Source organism: Equus caballus, chromosome 17, assembly GCF_041296265.1.
Source record: "Equus caballus isolate H_3958 breed thoroughbred chromosome 17, TB-T2T, whole genome shotgun sequence".
NCBI classification, from domain to species: domain Eukaryota; kingdom Metazoa; phylum Chordata; class Mammalia; order Perissodactyla; family Equidae; genus Equus; species Equus caballus.
Genome location: NC_091700.1, coordinates 66,594,705 through 66,621,005, shown reverse-complemented (window position 1 = coordinate 66,621,005; position 26,301 = coordinate 66,594,705). Strand labels below are relative to the sequence as shown.

General features: G+C 37.2%; 1 long non-coding RNA gene across 2 annotated transcripts in view; it reads left to right on the top strand.

The window, feature by feature from the left end:
- The window catches only part of LOC138918537 (uncharacterized), a 114,564-nt gene that overhangs the window by 1,923 nt on the left and 86,340 nt on the right, over positions 1-26,301 (top strand). The window contains exon 2 of one of the 2 annotated variants that reach the window (XR_011428011.1): positions 8,140-8,244. This is a non-coding gene — a long non-coding RNA (uncharacterized lncRNA). Of the gene's footprint in view, positions 1-3,883; positions 8,245-26,301 lie in introns of both variants that reach the window. The other variant, XR_011428010.1, reaches the window with a different exon arrangement.

Sequence of the window (26,301 nt, the reverse complement as noted above, 5' to 3'; positions counted from 1 at the left end):
CTTTTCTGCATTAGATGGACCTAATTAGACTTTAAATCTCTTATATGTACTGAGATTACTTAATCTTCTGAAGCTAAGGGACTAAGCAGTGAAATTAGCAGGCAAAGTGGAAGTCATGGCAGTGAAAGGGTGGAGGGAAAAGGGGCAGAAGTGACAGTATGGGAGCTGAAGAGTCAGGGGCCATATAAGCAGCACTTAAGCGAGGCAAGGGCCAATAGTGGTTGAAGGGATGGGTATAGCTGAGCAAGCTGAGATGGAGCTGCAGCAGGAAGTCAAAAAGGAAGAGGAAGAGAAGGCAATGGAGATGTCTGTTGTCCTACTTCCTGTGCTGTTGAGATGTTTCCTCCCCTTCCTTGATCATTTCTGCATTGATAGGAACACTCATTATCTGTGGGGAATAAATCCAAACAACATAAAACCCTCAAATCTCAATAAAGTTAGGAATAGGCTCCCACTAGGAAATTGAAACAACTGCCGTTAGCAAAGTTTTGTGGCAGTGCTTCAAAATTTAAGAAAACACATTCTCCAGGAGTTGGCATTTCTAACATGATAAAGAACACCTCTCAGGTGGAACACCCTCGATTCTGTTAAGGTGGCCATTTTATTGCTTGTGTAGACCAGTGGTACTCAAACTTTAGCGCGCAATAGAGTCACCTGAAGGGCTTGTTAAACACAGATTGTGTTGGGCCCCACTCTCAGAGCTTCTGATCCGGTAGGTCTGGAATAGGACCCAAGAACGTGCGTTTCTAACAAGTTCTCAGTTGAAGTTGATGCTGCTGGTCCGGGGACAGCACTTTGAAAAGCTTTATGTATGCTGTGTTCAGCACTAGGGCACCTGGCTGTGGGGGTGAGTGGGAGATGAAATCCACAGGCTGCCGTGACTGGAAGTCATACAAAGGGCCCCCTGCAACCCTGCTTTGAGGGTTTAAGACTGCTGTGTGTAAGTATAGAAAACAATACTAAACTCATGGTTGATACACCTCACTTCACCCCTTTTCAAATGGGAGAAATTGATTCAATGAGGAAAACGTGGGGTGATACAGGCTTTGGTTGAAAGTCTCTTTGGTAACCCTGCTAGCATTTCTCAGTGAAGAGAGAGGGAAGAATACCATTGGCTTTCAAGTCGAGAGACTTAGCTTCTAGATCCTGCATTGACCCTAATCAGTTGTATGGTCTTAGACAAGTCACTTAATCTCCTGGCTTCCATCTTCTCATCTATAAAATGAGAATTTCAACCTAGATGATGTTTAAAACCTCCTCCTGCTCTGAAATTCATTGTATGATTTTTAAGTCAAAGAAGGCATTTATATCGCAATAGCAAATTGACCAGTTTATCTTTGTGGCAATTGAATTGCTTTGGAGAGTTGTTCTTTATTGGTGAAGAAAGCTCTTAGTGACCCAAATTTTCTTGGAAATTGAATGCAAGGTCTCTAATAGTACTTAGCACCTAGTATTCAATGATATTCTGTTCTTTCCCTTTCTTTTCTTTATCCCTAATGTTAATGATTCTTTGACGAGATTTAAGTGGCTTGTTTTTAGTTCAGATTAGGAAGCGTCATGTTTTGGAAAATGTAATAAAAATTTAGACCCATCCTTTGGTACTTTCAATCCCATCGCTTGCTCTTGTTGTTTGTGTGTTTTGCCACCAGATAGCAGAATTACTCTTGTTATAATCTTTTTATGACTTAGATGAGTTTACTTTTTGGAAATTCTTTGATAGTGAAATGTGGGAGAGGAAGTTCTCCTTATCTTGTTATCTGAAGATAATTCGTCCTGGAGAAAAAAAGCCTTCTTCAAGTGCACCCACTTAAAGGTGCTGGCCAAAATGTGATCAGGAAAAAATGGCTTGAGTGGGCTTTACCTTAAAAAATAACATTAAGAATTATAAAAAATATGTTCAATTACTTTTATATTTAACCAACTTTAGATCTTATTTTCAACTATGTACCAAAAAAAGTGAATCAAAGTTTTTCTTTTTCTTTTGGGCAGAATCCAGCTTGTGTTCTGTTAGTTCAGCTCTGTCTCGTGGAAAAGAGAGTTGCTGTCTTGCCTAGTAGAATTATAAAAGAAATCATTTTTGTAAAATTATTCAAAGACTATCAGTTTTTGCAAGGACATTCCTTAATTCTTTGACACTTGACTCAATCTCTTTGGAAATACGTATTGTGTCATCAAACTTGTTGATATTTCTCATCTTTGATTATTGGCTGGTTTAACTCTTTCCAATTGTTTTGGTTGTGAGCTTTGTGCTGTGAATAATCTTATGTCAGCCCTCTCTTGGACGTCATGGAATCCTGGATTTTTTGCTAAGATTTGCCAAATCATTTTGCTGTTCAAAACCTGAATTATGGGGATAGACATTAGCGCTAAGGAAAGAAGGATTGTTTTTCTAGGAGAAGCTTTATTTTTGTTACGTTTAAACAATCAGCCTAAAATAAGTATGCGTGTGTGTGTGTGTGTGTGTGTGTGTATGTGTGTGTAGTCAAAGAAAATATACAGGTTTTTGACATATCTTTGTTTCATAGTTTAAAAGCATTTTCAAATTTGGTTTTGTTTCCATTTATTAAAAGCATATGAAAAGCCTGGATCAGTGAGCTTTGGCTATAAACATAGTGTGAAAGAAGCCACCTCAAAACTCAGTGGCTTAAAACAGCAATCATTCCTTCTCATGGATTTGCAGGTTGTTTGTGTGTTCGCTGGTTAGAGTGAGCTTGAGTGGCGTGGGAGGGAGTGTTGAGTGAAGGTTAGTTTTATAAGAGGTTGGTTAAATAGGGAAGTTTTTGTAGTATATGTTTTCTTTCTCTGAAGCAAATCTCAACACTGTCTGGATTCTAATCCTGGTTCTGCTTCATACTGTTATCTTGGACACTTTACTTAACCTTCGCCTGTTAAGTGGGGATAATAATTTCTGTTACATGGGGATAATAATAACGCAAATTGCACTGGTTTTTATGATGACTGAATGAGATAATTAACCTAGTGCGTATGGAATGTTTACTAAATGTTAGTTTTTCTTGTTACTAAGAGAAAAAGTACCTCTGATTATGATTAAGAGGCTAATGAATTAGGCACATGGGGAGGGAAAAAGCATGGAGATGGAGCCAGACATAGGGTTGGAATTTATCTCTAGTTCTTTGATCATATAAATCCAGGAAGAGGGGCTGCCCCATGGCTGAGTGGTTAAGGTTGCGTGCTCTGCTTTGGCAGCCTGGGGTTCATTGGTTCGGATCCTGGGCACAGACCTACAGACTGCTAGTCAGGCCATGCTGTAGCGGCATGCCACTAGAAGAAGTAGACTGACTTACAAGTAGGACATACAACTATGTACTGGGGCTTTTGGGGAGGAAAAAAAAAAGAGGGAGATTAGCAACAGATGTTAGCTCAGGGTCAATCTTCCTCACCAAAAAGCAAAAAAAAAAAATCAAGGAAGCCAGTAGAACCAACATTTTACTTTAACAATTAGTTATACAGTGACATTTACTGTGTGCCAGACTCTTTACAAGAGTTTAGCAATTTTTGTTAACTCATTTAATGCTCTTTTCAACCCTAGGAGATAGATATGATTATTATCTCTATTTTATAGTTGAGAATATCTAGACACAGAGAGGTTAGATGACTTCCCCAAGGCCACACAGCAGGTAAGTGGCAGAGCTGGGATTCAAATGCCTAGGAGTCTGGCTGCTGAGTCTGTGGTCTTGAGGCCATGGTGCTTTTCTATTACAAGGAGGGCACAAAGGAGGCCAAGCTGAGGTGGTATAGGATCCTGAATATAGACACTTAATTTATGTACTAAGTTGTGAAGATTTGGCTTTATTCTTTCCTTCTGGAGGTTTGAGACACTCCTCTTTTTCTGTGTCCATGTTGTATTCTCCCCTCTATCCAGCTTATTCCAGGATGAGAAAGGGATCCCATGAGAATTCACTGCAGGCTGCTGGAGAATCACTTCACGACGATGAGGATCGTCATCCTTTCTGGGCTTGCTGACTTCTCATTCTCCTTTATACAAGGGGGCGAATCAGGATCACTATATCAGGTTGTTTTTGCTCCTCAGTAATAGGATTTTTATTGCTAACTTAAAGGATAGGGGATGAATGGAAACAAACTAGGTTTTACATCTAACTCTATCCTGTGCAAAACACACCATGCTAATAAATCTTCCATACTAAAAATGTATCCACACAAGGCAAAGGATCATGTTTGTAAATCTAATTGAATTGAATTTCACTTTTGTGCCTTTTTGGGGGCATAGTTCAGGAACAAGGAGTATGCAGTTCTGAAATGCCATCTTTGGGTCAGCATTATGGGTGATTGCCCGTTTTAGCTGTAAGATTATGACTTATAATAAACTTAGGTGAAACTCTGAATGCTCAGCCACATAAAACCACAATTGTCGTGGGCAGGCTGGTCAACATGTGCAGAGATGCTCAGGGTTTGGAATTATGTATTTTTATTTGGCTTTGTTTGTATCTCAGCTGAAGCAGCTCTCTTTGATCCAACAAAGATAGGGTGGTTTTTATTAAAAATTTAACAGGTATCTCATAGCAATATTTACTTTAATGTGATAAATCAAGAAATTCTTTTTCTGAATGAGATATGTTGGTAAGATAAACTCAATGCTATAAGATAAATATTAACTTTATAATGAAAACTATGAATGCCTTGTTGGGAACACGGCATCTGTATTTCTCTAAGGAGGTGGAAGCCGTCCACGCTCCTTGCTCTACCTTGGGTGATGGGTAACGGCTTAGATTTTAACCCTTAATTATCTGTCCTAGCTCCCTTCATTGTGACATCTCATCCTGTGTATTTTTCAACTTCTAATTTAAAAAATATTGAGTATGTTTGCTCATGCAAGAGACTAGCTGATTTGAGAGTGACAGAAGTACGACCAGGCACTTTTAGATGCAGTAGTCTAACGGAGGAAATGCTAACTTTAGTCAGCAAAATTCATTAGCAAAAAGGAGATTTTGAAAGTTTCTGAGTTAAAAAAATATCTTAAAGGAAGTCTGGTGAACATAACCTAAAGATCTAACTACAAAATGTTTGAGTGGAGTTCAAAGGACACCTGTGATAGTTTTGATAAAGTTACTGCTCTGGAAAGAACTGAGGTATACTACTTTTCGCCACGGTGATTGTCCGTGTATGGGTACCTTCACGCAGTGGCACCAGTCATGAATCCTGTAAGTGACCTATTAATAATCGCAATATGAATGAAATGTGCTGCCTAGAAAATGAGGTTGCCTGGCTCTCATAAAATACCATTTTCTTTTCATAATTTACGGGATGTGTTGTCCAAGGAGATGAAGTATTTCATGTTGGTCAGTTTTGGCTCTGCATAGGCCTAATACTATGTGGAATATTTTTAATGGTTGACTGATAAAACATTGTTTCTTGCAACTCAGCCATTTCTGGATTACAAACATCAAGGCTGCAAACACAATTTCTTACTTGGTTTATCCCTCGAGTAGTTACAAATACTATCAAAGACCTAAATACAGCAACCAAGCAACTACATTTCTAGGGTCTGCTATTTAACCTGAGAAAAATTCAGAACTAAAGATGTAGTACTTACTTTCAGGAGGCTGATAATCTTGGAAGCAGAAGATTAATTCTCTGTAAAAATTATGTTAATCAGGGGCTGGCCCCGTGGCCGAGTGGTTAAGTTCTCGCGCTCCGCTGCAGGCGGCCCAGTGTTTCGTTAGTTCGAATTCTGGGCACGGACATGGCACTGCTCATCAGACCACGCTGAGGCAGCGTCCCACATGCCACAACTGGAAGAACCCACAACGAAGAATACACAACTATGTACCGGGGGGCTTTGGGGAGAAAAAGGAAAAAATAATTTAAAAAATCTAAAAAAAAAAAAATTACGTTAATCAACTAATTACATCAATTTTCTCATATTTAACGTATGTGGGGAATTGTACCCAGAGGAAAATCAGTTTCCAATCTTCTCTTGGTGCTCATGCATGTTGAGGTGGAGCAGGAAACATGGGGTACAAACAATAGAGGTGAAATGCTTTGAGCATTTAGGGTTTATCTAATGTGTACAATAGAAGATAGAAAGTCTACGTCTTTTAAAAAATAGTTGGTGTATTTTCAAAGCATTTGGATGCTCGGATTATATCCGTTCTTTGAGATTTGCAAGGCGCTTTTCAAAACATGAGTTGTATAGTCAAGTTTGTAAATAATCTGTGGAAAAGAATGTTGCAAAAATTCTATTTGACCTCCTGCACCTGCTTGGCCCTGGTCTCCTTTGACACGTATTATGTCCTCTCTGGCCAGGCTATTTGCTTCTCCTTCTGTGGCAGGGCAAATCTTTTTTTGCTTTTCCATCTCAAGCCATGAGAGTTATGACAGGGGTGGTTGGGTCTTAGAATAAGATAGAGGAGGACACAGAAGAGCACATTATGTGCTCTCTTAGTGTATCTGTGGCTGGATTTTAGGTGGAGAGAGAAAGTGAAGAGATTTGGGCTCACAGGTAAGGCTACAGAACGGTGCCTGGGAAGGTTGGGAGGCAGCTGGGCACACTCATATGGTGATGTGGATGACCATCGTGCTGCAACCCATCTTGTATTGTGGTGCTGTCTTGATGTTTCTGTCTTCCCCACCATACTCTAAGCTCTTCTCAGGAAAAACCCATTTGTCATTTTGTAGGTTTAAAAAAAGGTCCAATACCAGCAATTCAAATGGTTAGAACTGAACATAATGCACTGCGTGAGCCAGGGACAGACTGGATTTTCCCCACCATCTCTGTCCCTCCCCAGCAGCATTGCCTTGGGCAAGTCTCTTAATCTGGATGAGCCTTATTTTCTACACTTATACCGTGGGGCAAAACATACACTTCCTCCTAGGGCTGCTGGGAATATTAAATTATTAATAAATAATGCACGTGTATTTGTGCCTGCCATGTAATAAATACACTGTAAGTCGTGCCTATGACGTTTCTAATTTATTGTTTCAGTTTCTGAAGCCTAGCACCAATCCTGCTTATACTGGGTGCTCAGTAATGTTTGTTAAATACAAAACAGCTAAGTTGAAGCCTATGGTTGTGTTAAATGCCCAACGAATACTTACTGCATGAGCGAGTGGTTCTTGTCCCAGATCAAATGGCCCAGAGACCCACCTGGGAGTTACTCATCTCACAGTTAGCTCTGAGAATTGTAGCCTGCGGGAGCTCCACTTCAAACAGGGATTCTCATGAAAAGCAAATCAAAAGCGAATTTGAAGGAGAGGCAAAATACATTGTTTCTTATTAGGCCTGCTGTTTGATTTTCATTAGGCATCCTGCCTGATTCTTATTAGGACTGCCCTGATTTCTTTTAGGTCCTGGTCATTTAGGGTCAGTGCTCATGTGCTTTATAAATGATGTCATTATTTGACTTTATTACATACATGATGTAGGTAATGATTCAGGGTTTATTCCACAAAATAATCCTAAGCACCTAATGCTGATTGGTTTAATGATACAAAAACTAATTTGGAAGGAATGGAAGGTTTCCTGGGGCACAGCTGATGATGTGAATGTGAAAAGGCTTCATTTCCCACATTTAAAGAATGGAAACAACATGCAATTACGTGTTCTTCGATGAGGTGTTTTCTTTGAAATGGTAGAACTTGGAACGTCTCCATATGAGAAAGGTGGAAAAACTTAAGTAACTGTGCCAAGGTCAGTTTTCCTTTTTTATTTCCTTTATTATTGTTATATTTATTCTTGGCTATAAACATATGCTTTCTCATTTTTTTCTCTTTCTTTTAATATGAAAACCTAATGGGGAGACTGATGAGATTGGCCAAGTCTGTGAAATTAAAATGAATTTTGTAATTTTGTTTATCAGCTTGGGGTCAATGACATGGAAATTCTGTAAGTTATAAATGTAAATATGAACATGAATTCCATGTGCTGAATTCACTCATGCAGAAGGCGGGCCCATTCCCACTCTGCGCCATCACCCACCTCCCAACAGTTAACAATTAGCTAGTTAAATAAGCCACCTTGGGGTTCTGTGTGTCTGTGCTACTTGGCTCCCTGCGGTGCTTATCCAAGCTCTTTATGAAAGATTTGTGCTTGGATCTGATTCTCATGATACATTAATAAAGGTGAAAACCGGTCTTTTTTTTTTTGGTGTTTTTCTTTAGGATGGGATGTGATAGGAGAGCACACGGAATGACCCCGGTCACCCACCATAGAAATCAGTTCAAGTACCGACTTCAGTAGTGAGCTTTTAAACTGGTCTTAATTAGGTGAGTACATTACTCACTCTGTCTTTATTTTGCTTTTCTGATTCACCCTTCTCTCACAATGCCTGATTTCTACCCACTCATTTATCCACTGCTTGTAGTTACATGCTCTTGACTGTTATTTAATAAACAGGATGTTATTTAATAAACAGGAAAAAGACGAACTCTTTTGATATTTATTTTCATCATTTCTTCATTTTTATCAATTCTTAAATTTTTCTCCCTTGGATATTTTCCCCATCAAAATTATTTTTTTAACCTGGAAGTGTGGGATTAAATATGACCGTTAAACACAAGGACATGAGTTCGGCTTCTTCTGTTCCCTTCTTTTCCTTTTCTGAGGAGGCATGATCTCCACCTTTTTCTCTCCTGTCCTTACCAGAGGGCAGAATGGCCTGTTCTCCAAACTTTATCAATTCCCTTCTCACTGGTTCTTAAGCTTGGCATTCTCTTTGTAGTTGTTGAAAGGTAGTTTTGCCCATTTTCTACATCTGTTTTAAATGCTATGGGACAGAAACCCAAAGAGCAAAGAGAGCCTAAGGGAGAAAAAGGTGACCAGAGCCAGAGAAGCTGAGTTCAAGCCTTGAGCTTGTTGATTTGCTGGATGTCTTTGGGCCAGCCCTGACCATGCATGGCTCATGGTCCTCACATGTAAAATGAGGGGCTCAAAATGGAGCGTCCAGGGTCATTTCCATTGGAGAGTGGATCATTTCCTCATTTATGAAATGGCCACACTAATAGGGCTTGGCTTATAGAGCATAGAGTTAGGGTTAAATCATTTATGTATATGTTTTACATGGTGTCTGTCATGGAGTAAGAGCTTGCAAACTCAATACAGATCTCCCTTGACATATGATGGGGTTACGTCCCAACAAACCCATTGTAAGTTGCAAACACCCTAAGTTGAAAATGCGTTTAGTTCACCTAACCTACTGAACGTCATAGCTTAGCCTAGGCTACCTTAAACGTGCTCGGAATACTCATATTAGCCTACAGTCAGGCAAGACCATTTAACACAAAGCTTATTTTATAATAACCTGTTGAATATCTCATGTAATTTATTGACTACTATACCAAAAGTGAAAAACAGAATGGTTATATGGATACAGAAATGTTAAGCATATTGGTTGTATACCCTCCTGATTGTGCGGCTGACGGTGAGCCATGGCTCATTGCCCAGCATCATGTGAGAGTATTATATCAAATGCCGCTATCCTGGGAAAAGATCAAAATTCAAAGGCGAAGCACAGTTTTTACTGAATGCATATCGCTTTCAATCGATCCTAAAGTCAAAAACTCGTAAGTTGAAACATTGCAAGTTGGGGACCATCTGTAATAGTAAAACCCTGCAATAGAGCTAATTGGATACATTCCTCTGTCCAGCCCGTGTTCTTAAATAAAATTGTTTTCTTCTATGGGAGAGAATGAGGGAGAGGAAAGGGGGGCTTGGAGTGGGGCGAAGAGTTCTCAGGAAGGTCCTGGAGAGGGTAGGTCACTGCGTCCCTAGTATTCTTCTAACCCAATTGCCTTGCATCAGATCAAGAAAACAGCTTCCAACCAGGCAGAGTGCTCGAATCACTGCCCCCTGTCGTGGGAGTCCCAACCAGCCAGAGGCTGTAAATCAACATGTAAGGAAGGTTGGACAACTCCTCCCAGACAGCAGCAAACAGTAGCTAGAACAAGACTGTATTTGAATTAGGCAGCCAAACCCTGGAATAATCCAGCTACCTGTTCAGGTTTATTCTTGTCACTTGGCTCACCTTGTAATAACACAACCCTGCATTTTATAAATTTCAAGTTTCTAGACCCCATTTATCGTATTTCATTTATTTCTGGGTGAAATATATCTATTAACAGAGAATGTTGTTGCGTATTCCCCAGATCCAAGGTTCTAAGTATAGATACCCTCTTTCTTATTGTTGTCATGCTTGGTTTCTTAGATTTAGAATCATTCAAGACTATTTGGCTCCAAGTTATAGAAGTCTGACTTAAACTGGCTGAAACATCAAAGATGATTTATTAGCTAAAATATTCAAAAAGTCAGACCCAGCTGCATTCAGGGACTCAAAAAAGGTCAATTAGGGCTTGGTTTTTTTATCTTGTTCTCTGTTGCACCCCTTGTCTGAACTGCTCTCTTCTCTATTGATTAAAGTCCCCAACAAGCTCTTGCCTTATGGTGGCCTTAGGTAAATCCAGTCCTTCACTCTACCAGCATCAAATCTAGCAGATACAGGACTCTTCCTTCATAATTGTGTCTCACTGTACTAAGTAGGTCACATGACTTTTCCCCAGTCAAACAGTTTGTCCAAAGGGATGGAATATATTGATTGTTCAATCTAATCACTGCCTCACTCCTGGTTTGGGGTCAGCTCTACCTGAACCAAATGGACTAAGGTAGGGACAGCCTGGTATTCCAAAAGGAAAGAGGATTCTTTTACCATAGCCCTCTGCAGAAGGGGGAATGAATTATGGACAGGCAAAAACAACAGATGCCCATTGCAGATCTCTTTACTGGAATTCAGAGCTTAAAAAAAGAAAAAAGTGGGGTGTAGTGGTTAAGCCTGGTATGCTCCCCTTCAGTGACCCTGGGGTCGTGGGTTCGGATCTCAGGTGTGAACATACGCCACTAATCAAGTCATGTTGTGGCAGTGACTCACGTACAAAATAGAGGAAGTTGGCACAGATGTTAGCTCAGGGCTAATCTTCCTTAACCAACAAAAGAGGAAGATTGGCAACAGATGTTAGCTCAGAGTGAATCTTCCTCACCAAAAAGAAAAAAATGCTTTCAATTGTTCAGTTGAGTGTTCAGAATAAATCCTAGTCTCTAGGTTGAATGTCCTTGCAGATGCCAACATTTAAAGTGATAATTGTAAACGTGGAAACATGCTTATGGAATAAGTAGAAAAATATAGAATACAAATTTTATGTTTACAGTGGTTGCAATTACATAGATGAATTCTGGAAGGGCAGTTTAAAATATGAAAATAGTTATTTTAGTTCAGATTAGAATGTTTATGGATGTTTTTGCCTTTGAAAAATATCTTTAACTTGTCTACATGTGTTTCAAAAAAAAGGAAAGAAGAAAGCTCAGTGAACGAATGAAAGCTGACCTCATTAGATAGGAACGTGTGCATGTGCAGTTCCTCTTGACATCGTGACAACTGCCTTCAGCATATTAGTAGCAGCTTCGAGAGAGATTCCTGTGTCCTTCATAGCATAGTGCCTGGTCAAATGTGCCGCTTTCTCTCTTGCTGAAGACTGGCCCTGCATTTCACTGATTTTATATGTTACCAAGATTTTACACTTTTATTCGATCTTACTAGATATTAATCCTTCACATTTTCTAACCTCAATGTGCTTCAGTTTGATTCCTATCTTCTCCCATAGCATACAATTAAATTATCCAACCTCTTCCCTCTACCCTTGCGTCAAGGTTACACCCCTCACTTCTGAGTCCTGTATTAGGGGCAGTTGAGGATAGGTAACTCAGGATCTCGATGGCACCCCAGCAATGCCACCAGGGTCGCAGGTTCTCTACATTTTTCCATTCTGCTATCCTAACTTAGGAGTTCTACTCGAAAGCCTGCCTATTATTATTTTTTGATCATTTGGCTATTTACTTTTATTTAGGGTTTCTGATATTACCCATTTCAAAGAAAAAAGAGGACAAGTCAACTGTTCTTATGAATAAGCCATTCTGATATTTAAAAATTGAATGACTAGGATATTTTTCTTTGTTTTCAAGTTAATTTTGTGATGTAATCTATGTTTTTTCTTTCTGTTTCTCTTTGCTAGAGGGTTAGAAGACTGTACTATTCTCATTCATAAAAGAATTCTTAAAGTTTATTATTCTTTTGTCTCTATATTATCGTCTTCATGTTGAATCTTAGTCTGTGTTCTTTACCCATAGTTACTCTCATAAATTCCTCTATAGCCTCATCTACCCTCAGATCTATCTCTGTGAGTATAGATACAACAATGGCACTTTGGCAGTTACTTTAAAACCAGGCTCTGCCGCTTTTCCAGGTGTCTGGCTGTGGCCTAGTTACTTATCAATCTGAGTTTTAGTTTTCTCCCCTCTGAAATAGGAAGGATTATGTTTACTGTTTTTGGTGGTTGAGGGTATTGAATGAAAAATATTAGATTGATCATAGGAAATTGCCTATATTTGACTTATAAAAATGGTAATTTCATTTGGCTCAATCTAATATTTGTAGGGTCTAAGCACAGTGCCATTGGTGGTGGCTCCATAAATGGTATTTGTTATGGTGATAGTGGCAGGAGTCACATAAAGTTTAGGAAAATAAGAGGTCTACTTTGCAGGACAGAGATGCAAGCTGAGCATTTGCTGGTTAGTGCTTCACTGGTTCCCTGGGAATGAAGGGTTGGTCATTAACATCAAACTCACATTGTAGGGATGCTTTGGTTAGCTTGTAATCACATACGTTTAAAATTAATCATTAGGTAAAGTCTTTGTGGGTTTTTGTTCTAAATAACTTTATAGCTTTTCTCTTAAGGTTCTGTTTGAAAGAAGTGTACCCTACAGATAAATTCAACCCACAATTGCAGTTAACATCCAGGTGTACACTCAATCTACACTCTTCTGTCTCTTCAAAGGACTTCTCAATTCATTGATGAGTGCTGGTGATTAGAGGTGAAAGTCAAGAGTTATAACAACGATCGAGTGAAACCATATGAACAATCATTAATAGCAAGTTGACAGTCTTAGGTGCAGGTGTATTGGGGCATAGACTTAGGTACACAGGAGGAAAGGGGGTGGATGTTGGACATGGATGAAGAACAGAGGTGATGGAAACTGAGAGTCCTTTCTCTTGCCACCTCTCCTTATTCACAAAGCCTTCTCAAGGAAAGACTTTGAAAATAAAAGAAGAGGGACCCAGAGAAAAATATCCTCTTTCCCCCTTTCCTAAACCTTTGATTTGTTTAGTAAAGCACTTTCTCACCAATACCTCATTTGACTCATACCACAACCCCAAAATGCAGACTGAATGAAAATCATTAACTTCATGTGACAGATGAATAACTAAGCCTCAAGAAAATTTAGTGAGTTGCCTAAGGTTGAGCTTAGATTGTAACTTGAATCTTCCATCTCCCAATATATTTCTGTTTTCACTAAGGCATTTTATTCATGTGCGTTATTTGACATTGAACTACTCTTTTTGTTACTTTGTGCTATTAATGTCTATTAAAAGGAAAATTGGAATCTGGGCAGTGGAGCAGTATAGGATTAGAAATCAAACAATATATGTCTAATTAATTCAATGAATACTTGATTAATATTTGGCAGTTGCATTTTCATTACAATATAATTAATTAGAATTTCTAGATAAACAACTTCACGCAGTTGCTGTGAGAATTAAATGTGATAATGTATGTGAAAGTGTCTACCACAGTGACTGGCAGTTAGAAAGGATTCAATTAGTTGAATATGAATTGTATCAAGACTAATTTTTAGGAGGATTTCTACACGGTAAAACTTTATGGTAGACAACTAAAAATGGAGAAGTACCATTTAATGCTATTATTAGTTAACAACTAACTTGTGAAAGGTAAACCTCAGGATTTCAATCTGGAAACCTTACTGTCATCTCAAAATCAGCATCTCCAAAATGTAACTTCTATTCCTTCAATATAATTTTTTCTCTCATTCCTTCCTTTTGCTAATGGTGTAAACCAGGCTCAAAGTCATGACTCCTCTCTTCCTTTCAAATACCAGTCACCAGATTCTTTCAAATTTTTTTTTGAAATATTCTATTTTGGTAATTTCTTCTACATTTCTACTACTATTGACCCACATAGGTTTTCGTCAACTCATAGATGGATTACTACCTCTGAAATGGTCATCTCCTTGATCTTGTCCATGTTGTTGACCTTTCTTGGACTAGTCTTCCTAAAAATCCCACTTTTATTACATTAATCTTGTGATTAAGACATTTCCAGGCTTCCCAATATCTCATGCACCAAGTCTAACATCCTCTTGATTTTCAATTACCTTTACAATCTAGCCCCTTACAATTTTTCTAAATACTATCTCAAGTCTCACTTTATCTAGGAGCTTGAAAATCCAGGCCCACATGTGGTTTCTTTTTTTTCTTTTATGTTTAGTGTTCACTTAATGCTGTTCTATATTGTTTAAGAATTACTTCTTTTTTCTCCTGGCTTTATTGAAGTATAATTGACAAATAAAGATTATATATAGTTAAAGTATACAGCTTGATGTTTTGATATTCATATACATTGTGAAATAATCGCCCCAATCAAGGTAATTAACATTTCCATTGCCTCATATAATTACCTTTTTCTTTTCTTTTTTTTTTCTTTTGTGGTCAGAATGCTTAAGATTTACTCTCTTGTAAATTTCAATTATACAATACAGTATTGTTAATTATAATCACATTAATCTCCAGAACTTGTTCATCTTGCATAACTGAAAATTTGTACCTTTTGACCAACATCTCCTTGTTTCCCCCTCCCCTCAGCCTCTGGTAACCGCCATTCTACTCTCTGCTTCTATGAGTTTGACTATTTTAGGTTTTGTATATACATGAGATCGTACAGTATTTGTGTTTCTGTGTCTGGCTTATTTCACTTAGCATAATGTCCTCCAAGTTCATCCATGTTGTCACAAATGGCAGGATTTCCTTCTTTTTTAAGGCTTAATGATATTCCATTGTGTGTGTGTGTATATATGTATATTTAGAATATATATATCACATATTCTTTATCCACTCATCTGTTAACAGAGATTTAGGTTGTTTCCATGTCTTGGCTATTGGGAATAATGCTGCAGTGAACATGGGAGTGCTGATAGCTCTTTGAAATACTGATTTTGTTTCCTTTGGATATATACTTAGAAGTGGGTTTGCTGGATGTAAGGTAGTCCCATTTTTAATTTTTTGAAACTACTAGGTAGTTCTATTTTTAATTTTTTGAGGAACTTCTATACTGTTTTCCATAAAGCCTGTAAAATTTCCATTCCTATCAACAGTGTACAAAGCTACCTTTTTTCCCACATCCTCATCAACACCTGCCTTTTGTCTTTTTGATAACAGCCATAAAAATTGCTTCTTTTACTTGTTTGCTTTTCTGTCTCAATTGTAAGCATATTTAAGACAGAATCCTTGTGCCATACTTTTGTATTCCTAACGTAGTCTAAACCGGTCCTAAAAGTATAATAGTAACTCAATAGATATTTATTGAATTGAATTGAATTGACCTAGGCTTTACTAATGGGATTTATTTTGGGGTGTTTGTAGTAAACTTGCACAGAGCTGTCACCAGGTGGCGGCAAACATAGAAAAGCTGCCTAATGTCTGATTTGTTCAATAAAAAAATACTCCGTAGATAATTTGCATATAATTTTAAATTATGATTTTATTCTGCTTCCTTAAATATTTTTTTAACGTCTCCAGTTTTTTTTTTTTAATTGAAGTACATTCTGAATAATACTAATGTATCAGCAATTGGGTAATTTTTGTGGTTGGGGAAGATATTATATAATCTTTTGAGAATTAGAGATTCTTTAAGGGCATAATTTTAAATAAGTGTGTTTTGGGTTTAAAATGGAAAAAGAATGCCAATTTTGTTGATATTTTAAAAGAGAGAATGTGTCCCAAGTAGTGAAAGCTCCTGTGAAATTGGGAGCCAAGTAAGTTTTGCCATAAACTGTGTAGAAACCTAACCGTGGTATGATTTTTTGGTGGAATTTCTGTCATTGGTCTTTTTCATGAATATTTATTTAAATCCCAGTGGAAATCATTGCTCATCTGAATGGGAGTTAACAATCCTTAATAGCCTCTTCTGAGTTGATTGATGTTTTTGTCACTTTCCTTGAAGTAAATAGGTTCCATTAGCATACCAAATATGCTATCTGTCCTTTTACCTCTACAAGCACTTAACTGACCACTCACTTAAGATTTAAATATCCCACCTAGGGTTTTGTTGTCAGTTCAGGGTCAATCTTTCCAGAGAGAAAAGGAAAGAGCTTTAACTATTTAGGTGAGCAGTCCCAAAATGGAGGAAAAATAATTTTCTTCGTAATAAAATTTACTTCATTTGTTACCTCACAAATGGAGTTTCTTACCCGATGCACATAAAAACAGCCAATTATTATGGCATCAGCTTTTAGGAGAAGAAATGTAGCTTTATTTTGTGAGATTGATCTGCAAGGAGACAGGGGCGTATGCTCTCCGATCTGTCTCTCTGATGCAGGACTTGGGGCACAATTTATGGGATGAAGGGCAGGGCTGTCAGAAGTGTGGAGATAGATGATTGAAGGCAAAGAGAAGGAAGGTAATTGATGAGCTGCACAAGCGTAGTCAAGCTTCATGCCTCTTCATAGGACACATGTTCGTAAAATGATGGCATTGCCATGATCCAAGGGTGGAGTTTTTAGCTCCTTGACATCAAAAAGGTCACTTATCCAGCATTTGCGCAGGCCCAGTTGAGAGGTTGGTGGTCTCAATGGGCCTGAACTGGACAAGGGGTCTCAGTTCCTGAAAAACCACTCTTAATTACTCTGTTGATAAGACGGGGTCTGGTGAACTGGTCCTGGAGGGCCTCTGGTTACACATTTAGCACACTTATTTATCCTGCCTTCAAAGTGTGTACAATCCTGAAACAGTTGAGATTATTGAAATCAGTGTGTTTTGAGCAAAAAGTGAAGGAATATTTGGGTTGATTGGGAAGTAGTTAAAACATTCAAGAAAGAGTCTTGAATCAAAGAGATGAAAATAATTCTTGAAACTAAAGCATGGCATATGGAAATCAATAAGTCTGAGTAAAAGTATTCATATGTATTCTTCTAGTGTGTAAATGAATCCCAGAGAGACATGTGTGGAGTTGTGGTTACTTTTTCTGGCCACTTGAGTTCATAGTTAATTAAAGGATATGGAGTGGCCTGGAAGAGATCACCCTTGAGACAGCCCCAATCGTCCAAGGCACTTAGGTACCATGAGATGTGTTCAGGGCCACTTCAGAAACCAGAAGTGTTCTATATCCTCAGTTTAGTATATTTCACTCCTCCCTGGCCCAATTCCTTTTTGATCAGGTTTCATGGAAAATCTGAGTATATTTGCTGTCATCACATACTTGTGATTCCAGTCCATGACACAGTGCTCAGGAGGGGACTGTGGATGAGTGTGAAGGGAGATCAGATGGGCCCAATACAGCAGTGGTAGGATCCATAGGCTTTTTTTTTTTGAGGAGATTAGTCCTGAGCTAATGTCCGCTGCCAGTTCTCCTCTTTGGCTAAGGAAGATTGGCCCTGACCTAACATCTGTGCCCATTTTCCTCTATTTTGTATGTGGGATGCCTGTCACAGCATGGCTTGAAAAGCAGTGCATACATCTGTACCTGGGATCCGAACCGGTGAACCCTGGGCTGCCAAAGTGGAACGTGTGAACTTAACTGCTGCGCTGCTGGGCCAGCCCCAGATCAACAGGCTTTTGATGAGACCTCTGATGCTTTTGGATGTGGAGAAACCACGCTAAATTTATTTATTTGAACAATTGTTTACAAAAATGTTCCTTAATGACACAAAACTCTTAAAACACCTCAAGGCAATTGATTTGAGTAATTTTTTAATTATAGAGAAGCAGAATGGTCTGTAGAACAAATAACTCTTTGCTTCAAGCTGCATGCAAGCCTTTGACTCCCAGTTATGACGCTTTATGTAGGTACTCTCTGAGTTTCCTTTTTTAGAGAAAAAAAAAAAAATGGTGTAAGGACGATTCAGTGAGATAATGTAGAATGTGAAAAAACTTCATAAATGATAAATTACAAATCAAATAAACACTACTGTTGAAATAAACTTCTAGACCTAAGAGAGAGCCACTCCTGCCTGGGGTGCCACGTCAGCAAACCGAGACTTAAGATAACTTTCGCGTCCCGGTAAATGCTCTACTTGACCAGAAATGCAGCATATGCAGTCAGCTAATCCCCAGACGCCAACCCAACTCCGAGCTCTCTACTTACTTCCTTGTTCCTTCTGACCCCAAACAAGGGTGACTACATGGCCCCAGCCAATCAGATATTTTCTATTTTTCTCTTCCTTGTACTTTATTCTTTATCCTATAAAGGTGTCCTGCCTCCCACCCCGTTTTGCATTTCTTCCAATGGAGACTGTTCGCTTCATCAAACGTTAAAGTTTGTTTGTATCACTAAATTCTTTAATCATTTTTTAACCACTATTATTTTAAAGAATTCTTTATTTTGAAATACAGTAATTTCAGATTTACAGAATAGTTGCATAAATTAGTGCAAAGAATTCTCATATACCTTTCACTCTGATTGTCCAAATGTTAATGGTTTGCTGCGCTTGCTTAATCATTCTCTCTTTTTTCTCTGTTTCTGTGTTTCTGTCTATCTCTCTGTCGATATATGGACTTTTTTCTCAACCATTTGAGAATAAGTTGTAGGCGTAATGTCTCTTTACCCTAGATACTTCAGTATGTATTTCCTAAAAACAAGAACATTATCTCACATAATCACAGTATGCAATAAGGAAATTAACAGTTAATACAGCACTGCTCTCCAGTTTACAGAATTTATTCAGATTTCACCAGTTGCTTTCTAACATCTGAGATTTACTACTATCAAATGGCCAACGATTTTAGAAACATACATTGGAACACATCTGATTCCTAGAACTCAGAGAAAATGGAAAGGAAAAATAAGGAAGAAAACAATGTGATAATTTTACTCTCTGAATAAAAGCCCACTTTCTTTTCTTTTTTTTTTAAGATTCCTTCTGAAAATACTGTCTCCATCTTTGCATAGATTGCCAGCACTGGAGAAGTGATCATGATTTATTCACTAATTCATGCTTCACGAACTCAGTGAATGTTTATTGAACAACTAGTATTTACCAAATACTCTGCTAAGTGCTAGGGAAACTAAAATATGGTTTTTGCCTGAAAGGAGCTCAGATTCTAATTAGGAAGACACTATTTTCAGTATGGATAAAAATTGATTCAAGAGATTATGAAGTGGAGAGAAGAAAAGGCGAAAGAAAAATCTCTCCATCACATGATTTTAGATGCAAAAGGGAGAATATAATTTCATGAATTGTGCTGCTGAGACGTGGTTGGGACATGGGTGAAGGATCGATTGTTTCCCTGGCACAGGGAACACATATTTTTAATGTGTATAAATCCAGAGATAGAGTATGAGATTGCTTTATCTATTTATTGAGAATTATGTGCTCATCTGAATCAATAGATTCAGGTTTTATTAGAATTTGGGTAAATACTATTTAAAAAATCACAATAAGCAGCATAACAAAAATAGAATGCAAATTTTAAAATAATATTTCACAGTTTCCTTTTATTGTTGAAACTAAGATCATCACTTCTTAACGAAATTTCCTTAGCCCACATGTTAATTTAGGTAGGGTATAATATAAAATGAGAAACATGCAAAATAGTCTTGAGAATGCATGCATTTGCACTAGGTGATACATGCTTTGGGAAATAAAATGTTCCAATTTAATTTATTCAGTTTTTACCAAGACAAAGCAAGCAACATATGATGCTAAAATAAAATTGAAGTCAAGCCAAAAAAAACAACAAAAACAAATTCAACTAACTTACTTTACTAATGCTGATGTGGGCTACTTTAGATATATTGTAATAGTAGACAAGTGATGTATGAAAATGGACATTTTTTCTTTATTGACTTTGAGAAACTTATGATTATCTTTCAGTCATGAAGTATATTTGTGCCTAGCCAAGTGTCTATGGGGCAATGGTTTTCAGCAAATCACACGTACACAGGTAGTATGATAAATAAAAAAGAAGGAAATATCCACATAAAATTTAAGCCTAGAATTCTGTTAGACTTAGGTATCTCAGAACAAATGATTTGAAGAAAAATTGGAGCTAGGCCAGGAGAAAGCAGTTGCAATGATTAAGAGAACGAAGGGATTAATTTATAAGAAAAGATTTAAGTAGACAAATATATAGCTAGGCAAGTAATGACTACAGGGTTATTATAAAATTCTACAAATATTTGAAAGTTAAAAGGTGGGAGTAGAATTATTTAAAACAATATAAAAGAGTAAGTTAACCAGGAGTAATTTAAGTAGAATGACTCTTTGACATTGAAAATCATTAGTTTTTGGAAAACTCTTTTTAATAGGAAGTTAAAAGTACCTATTCTTTCTGAAGATCTGAAACTAGACAGGAAATGATTCTTGATTGTGAGTAGTTGTTCTGGCAAGTGGAAAAACTGATCACATTATTTGACTCTCTATCCTTTTCCATGAACAAAAAAGTCAAAGATACTAAATCTAAGATTTGTTAATATAGTGTCTACCAATTACTCAAGAGCTGAAATTAATTGTTAGGGCCCCAGTAACAGTTTTAGATTGTACTATGTAATTAAACTCTTTATTATATACTGACATCAACAGTGTAGTATCTTTTATTTGGGGGATAATAATTGTCTTAAGGCTTTCTATTTTCATTCTAAACAGAGCCTAGCAGTGTTGGGTACCCACTATGACCTCAACATATACTTTACTAAGTAGAGCGCTGTATTTACTTTGTAAGCAAGGTGTTTACATTTGAATTGATTCCAGAAAAAATTTGAGATGCTTACGTATCCTACTTCTAATTTGGAAGATTTGTTTGCATATGTGAAAAGACTTTTCTGTTGCTCCATGCTCCACCAATTGATTGTGAAGTAAAAATTCTGTCTCAGCCATTCTAGCCTTTCAATTCCTCTTTCTGCTGTCTTAGTTTAGAGCCTTTCCATTTCCCACGAGACTAGCTTAAGAACTAACGCTCTTTCTAACTTCATTCTTTTCCGTTTTATATCCCTCCTCTACCTTGCTGCCAGAGACATCGTTCCAACCCAAACCTGGTGGTGTCTGGTATTGGTTCAAAAATATTCAGTGAATCACAGTTACCTACAGGATAAAGTGTAAACCTATTCATTCAAGTCCTTCCAAGATCTGTCCTCAATTTACTTTTTCAGCCCCGTCTCCAGCTACTTCCTGTGCTCCATATCCCAGGGACTACATGGCCTTTCTCACACTCACTTCTGCTTATGCTGTTCTTTTTGCCTAAATCCTTCTCATCTTCCATAATTCCACTCGAATGCCACCTTTCCCACGAAGCTTCTCTTGAAGATTTATATGTGATTAATTATTCAACGTTTTGCATTTGTTCTGGCATTGATGTCACCTATATGGCTCAGATTATTTTTTGTGTCTCATGTCTCATTTTCCCATGACTGTACATATCTTTGAGGACAAAATCTGGATCTAATTCACCACTCACACTCCTCAACATATGGACTTATATATAGTAGGTTCTCGATAAATTTTTATGGAATGAATGAAATGACAGAATGCTCATCATCTTCATGTGGAATAAATCCCAGGAACTAACAACATGGCAAAACAGATGTGTTTTTCTAACTATACTGGATTTTTCTGATAGGGCAAGGTATAATACACTTTTTTGTTTTAGGTTTCCTTAGGTGGTTTCCAGATTTGACTTAATTCAAGCAACACAAAGACGTAATGTTCTAGTATACATTTCATCCTCTACTAGACTCTGACTCCATAGCAGTTTGTTTTTCTTTTCAGCCATTATCACCACCAGACATATTGCATATTACAATTTAATTAATTATGAATTATTTTTTCTAGTCTTACTCTGGAGTGTGAGCACCAGGAAAGTAGTGCTTTGTTTCTACTTATTGCTTTATTCCTGTTGCTCTCAACAATACTCGACACATAGCAAGTGTTCGAGAAATATTTGTTGAATAAGTAAGTGAACTTACAGTGTATCATTTGTGTGATTCAAAGAACCACTTTTTTGTTAGGGCCAATTTTGAGACTATTAGATTTGGCATTTTATAAAACATAAAGCATGTAATAATAATTCAAGTCATTCAGAAAACTCACATTGATTAGTCAGAATTTTAATTTTTTAGGAAATGGTAGACCATTGTCCGTGTATGTTAATAGTAGTTATTAATGGAAATCTTGCAGCACAGAAAAATATTAGACATTTCTCTATAAGGCCTTATACCTGTTATAGAAAATGATATAAATATGAAATACAACTTAGTTCCCAAATAATTCCTTGACTTTGGGGATAATGATGAATCTGATTTGATACACTTTTTGGCAGATTATTGTACATCATTTGTTTTTCATCATCTTTGTTCTTTTCATAGATTATCATTGAAAAAGCTGTTCTAGTTCCTTTTCGAACTAGACTATCCTGCCAACCTGTGATAGAATTTCTAAAAGGCCTTATACATTTTAAGAGCAGAGCATGTGCAACTTAAGGAGGAAGAGTAAAATGCATACCTGCCTTGAATTGTGTCAGCCCGTGATTGAGCCTTTGATCTTAGACTGGCTTGTGAATATGGTGCAACTTGTACCGTATACTGTGTTCACCACCCACTAGTGTACATACGGATTTTGTTAAAGGACTCTGAAAGTGAAGATATTCTATTAGCTCTTTTTAAAAAAATTGTCAGCTCTTGTTTTGTCTTCTCTCTCTTTTTTTAAGACCTAAGTATATGATTATCAGCTAATTTTGCACTGTATTTGTAATCAAGTAAAATAAAAATGAGATGGAACTCTTAGTTAATATAGAAGTAATCACATAATTTTTGAGTTTTAAAATATTTCCCCAGATTTAAAGGTATTATTGTTTGTTCTCTTATTGTCAGGAGGAAATAGTTAATTTCCTTAAAGAGATCACTTGATTTCTTGCTATATTACCACCACCTGTGTGTGTGTGTGTGCGCGCGCACATGCGTGCATCCATTATCTTATTTTTCTTTATCATTTATTGATAATTTGGGGCTTACATATACTAAAATTTTTCCAAGTAAAAGACAGCATTTTCTCAGGACTTTCAAGTTTCTACACATATCAAAACTTCTTTAGGGTTAAAATAAGGCATAGTAAAGCCTAATTGAGGAGGAGAGTTTTGATTTTTTAAAAGAATAAAGCATTGATTTTTACCATTTTATAGATTTATTCAATGAGAAATTACCAAATTCATGATGCACACTTCCCAAATAATACTAGATTATAACATGATTCTAAACATGCTAACTTACAGATAAAGTAATGCCAAAAGTTAAGACAAATTTGAGCCATATCACTGAGAAGAGATTGGAAAAGGTTTTGAATTTAAAAAAGCACAAGTTCTACCCCTAGTTTTGCTACAGGGTTTTCTGTGATCTTGGCAAGTCGCTAGCTCCATTTGTCTTAGTGTTCCCATCTGTAAAATTGTGGTCATTATACTTGACACTTCCTTTCTTAAAAGGGGATGTTATGAGGATGAATAAGGTAATGCGTTGTGGTAAAATGCTTTGAGCTCCTTAGAAGAAAGGTGCTACATAAATACAGAGTATTATCTCACATGAAAAATAGCTGCAATACTTTAAATATAGCTACCAAGAGGCACAATCACCTCCTAATCTATTTTTTTCTCAATATGGAAAATTCCTTACATTAAAGGAAATGATGTTCACATATTGATTGGCGAATATATCATGACTTCTTTCTCTTACTGTGTCACTAATACACTTTTAAAACTTAAATAGTTGTCAAGCACACTATCAGTACTTCCTGTTTCTTGCACTGGAAACTTTGGAGTCATCTTCAGTTCTTTTCTCTCTTTTGATCCTTAAATCCTTACAGCTTTTTCTTGATAGTGTTTATTAGCTCTCGTTTCTTTCTCTTTATATCCCTGGGCACCTTTACAGTGGCTAAGAGGTCAGATTCAGGAGCCAGAGTGCTCAGGTTCAAATCCCAGTTCCTTTATATTCTATGCAAACTTGGGCATATTATGTAACCACCCTGTGCCTCCATTTACTCATCTGTAAAATGGGTGTCATAATGATACCTATCTAAACAGGTTGTAGAGGGAAAAAAGTTAATGCATGTACAGCTACTTGTAACTGTGCCTGCACATAGTAAGCTCTCAATAAACTTTAGCTGTTATTATTCTGTGGACAACTGCAATACTCTTGTGTTCGTTTTTTATTCATCAAACTTGTGAAGGCATTTGCATCTTCCAAGAGTCTGCCTTTACAACACAATTTACCTTTCTTTTTAAATTAGGTTATTCCTTTCTTAATTTCGAATTGAATCCCCCCCAACCCCTAAATGACCATCTTCTAGTTCCTAATCGTGAGCTTGAAATTAAACCTCTAACATCCTTCATAGCCGCTTGCATCCCTCCAAACTGCCCAACCTCATTGTCAATAACACACGGGCAGGCATGTGGCTTCAATCAGGTAAATGTCCCTGTCATTCTTCACCAATGTGTCATCAGCTTCCGCTCTTAACTCCTCCATTTCTCTTTAAAAATATATGCCCATCCTTTCTCTTTCTCTTCTTCAAATCTCCACTTCTCTGTGGAGCCCTTTTCAATGATTCCCTCTTTCTTCTGATCTGTCTAATCACTTCACGAATAATAACTCATCAGCACATTGTGTAGATCACTAATGTATAACTGAATTTGATTATGTAGTTGATGTGTTTATATTTTTATGTACAGTATAACTTTATATTGCTCTTTGAATCAGGGTGAGGCATTATCTATACCAAAGAGAGGAGTCTGGAGACCTTTTCTCCCTTGCCGTGGGTACTGTAAATTAAGCTGAAATGGGTATTGTATGTACGGAGTTCTCTGACAAGCTTCTGAAATTATCCTTTGTTGATTGAGCAGTTCCGTAGCATACGGCTCCTCTGACTTCCTGTTTAGTCTCTTAGGTCCCAAAATTTTAAGTGAACTGCTTACTACTGCAAGTTTTGAGCTGAGCAGATATCATATGTAAATACATTGTTTTAGGGAGCCTTAGAGAAAAGTTCTAAGCAAACAGTAATAACTACCCATAGAATCATAGAGGCTCAGGGATAGAGAGGTCCTAAGTGTCATTTATTTTTTAAGACTGAGAAATCACAGTAGCTCCTGTTTATATTAACTTAATAAGAGATAATTCTAGAGAATGATCTGATATTTCAATGTTTCCACAAAAACACTAATTTTAGATATCACTCATTTCTGCTTTAAATACGTTGCATCATATAATTCTAGCAAAGCTTAGAGTCAGTAAAATTTCTGACTTGGGAATGAGAGTGGGGCATGTGATACCTCATGCTGAACTCGAAGTTAATACTATTTTACAGGGTCTACTCTTCTTTGTCTCAACTCTTCCTCTCAAAACTATAGTAAAATCTCTTCTATTTATTAATGCTGTGTGTGTGTGTGTGTGTGTGTGTGTGTGTAGAACAGGATGGTAGCGGAGGAATGTTCACATCTTTGTAAAACTGTGCAGACAAGAAACTGTGTATAGAAGCAGGTATCTAAAAGGCAGAATTGAGCATAAGTCTGAAAAGTTACTTCCCCAGAATACAAAGAAATCTTTAAGAGGGTTTCAGACTTCGATAGGGCCGTGTTTTGGAATTAGAGCCAATCTAATCTAGATCTCAAGAAACAGGTTGACCCCACCTTATATCTGCCTTAGACATACAACATTATAAATACAGATAATTTTCATCAAGTGCGTTTGAAAGACAATATCTTTATTTAGATCCGCAGACTATCTTCAATAGAGTAACGTGGAATTTTGATAAAATACTAGGCCCCTTTCCAGATTTACCAAAAGAATCCCTGGGGTTGAGTGCAGAGATTCTTATGCACATTAAAGTTTAAGAACCACTGCCTTTGAAGCATATCTCCTATTTTGTGTATATTTCCCCTTTAGAGCATAGGTATCTTGAGAGCCATAATATTTTATACTTTTGCAAAATTTATGGGATTTCTATTTAATTTGTAAGTCCCTTAGCAACCATCCCATCACAAATGCTCAATAAATATTGTTAAATTGGAATGGAATTACGACAAATGTATTTGCCATTTTATACACTTCCGGAGAATCCCACAAGATGTTAGAAAGAATATAACTGTATAAAAATGCCTGCTCTCTTTTGCTCTCCTCTCTCGCCCCAATACAGTAGGTGACAGTTGAACTATGACTTGAATTGACAAAGTCATT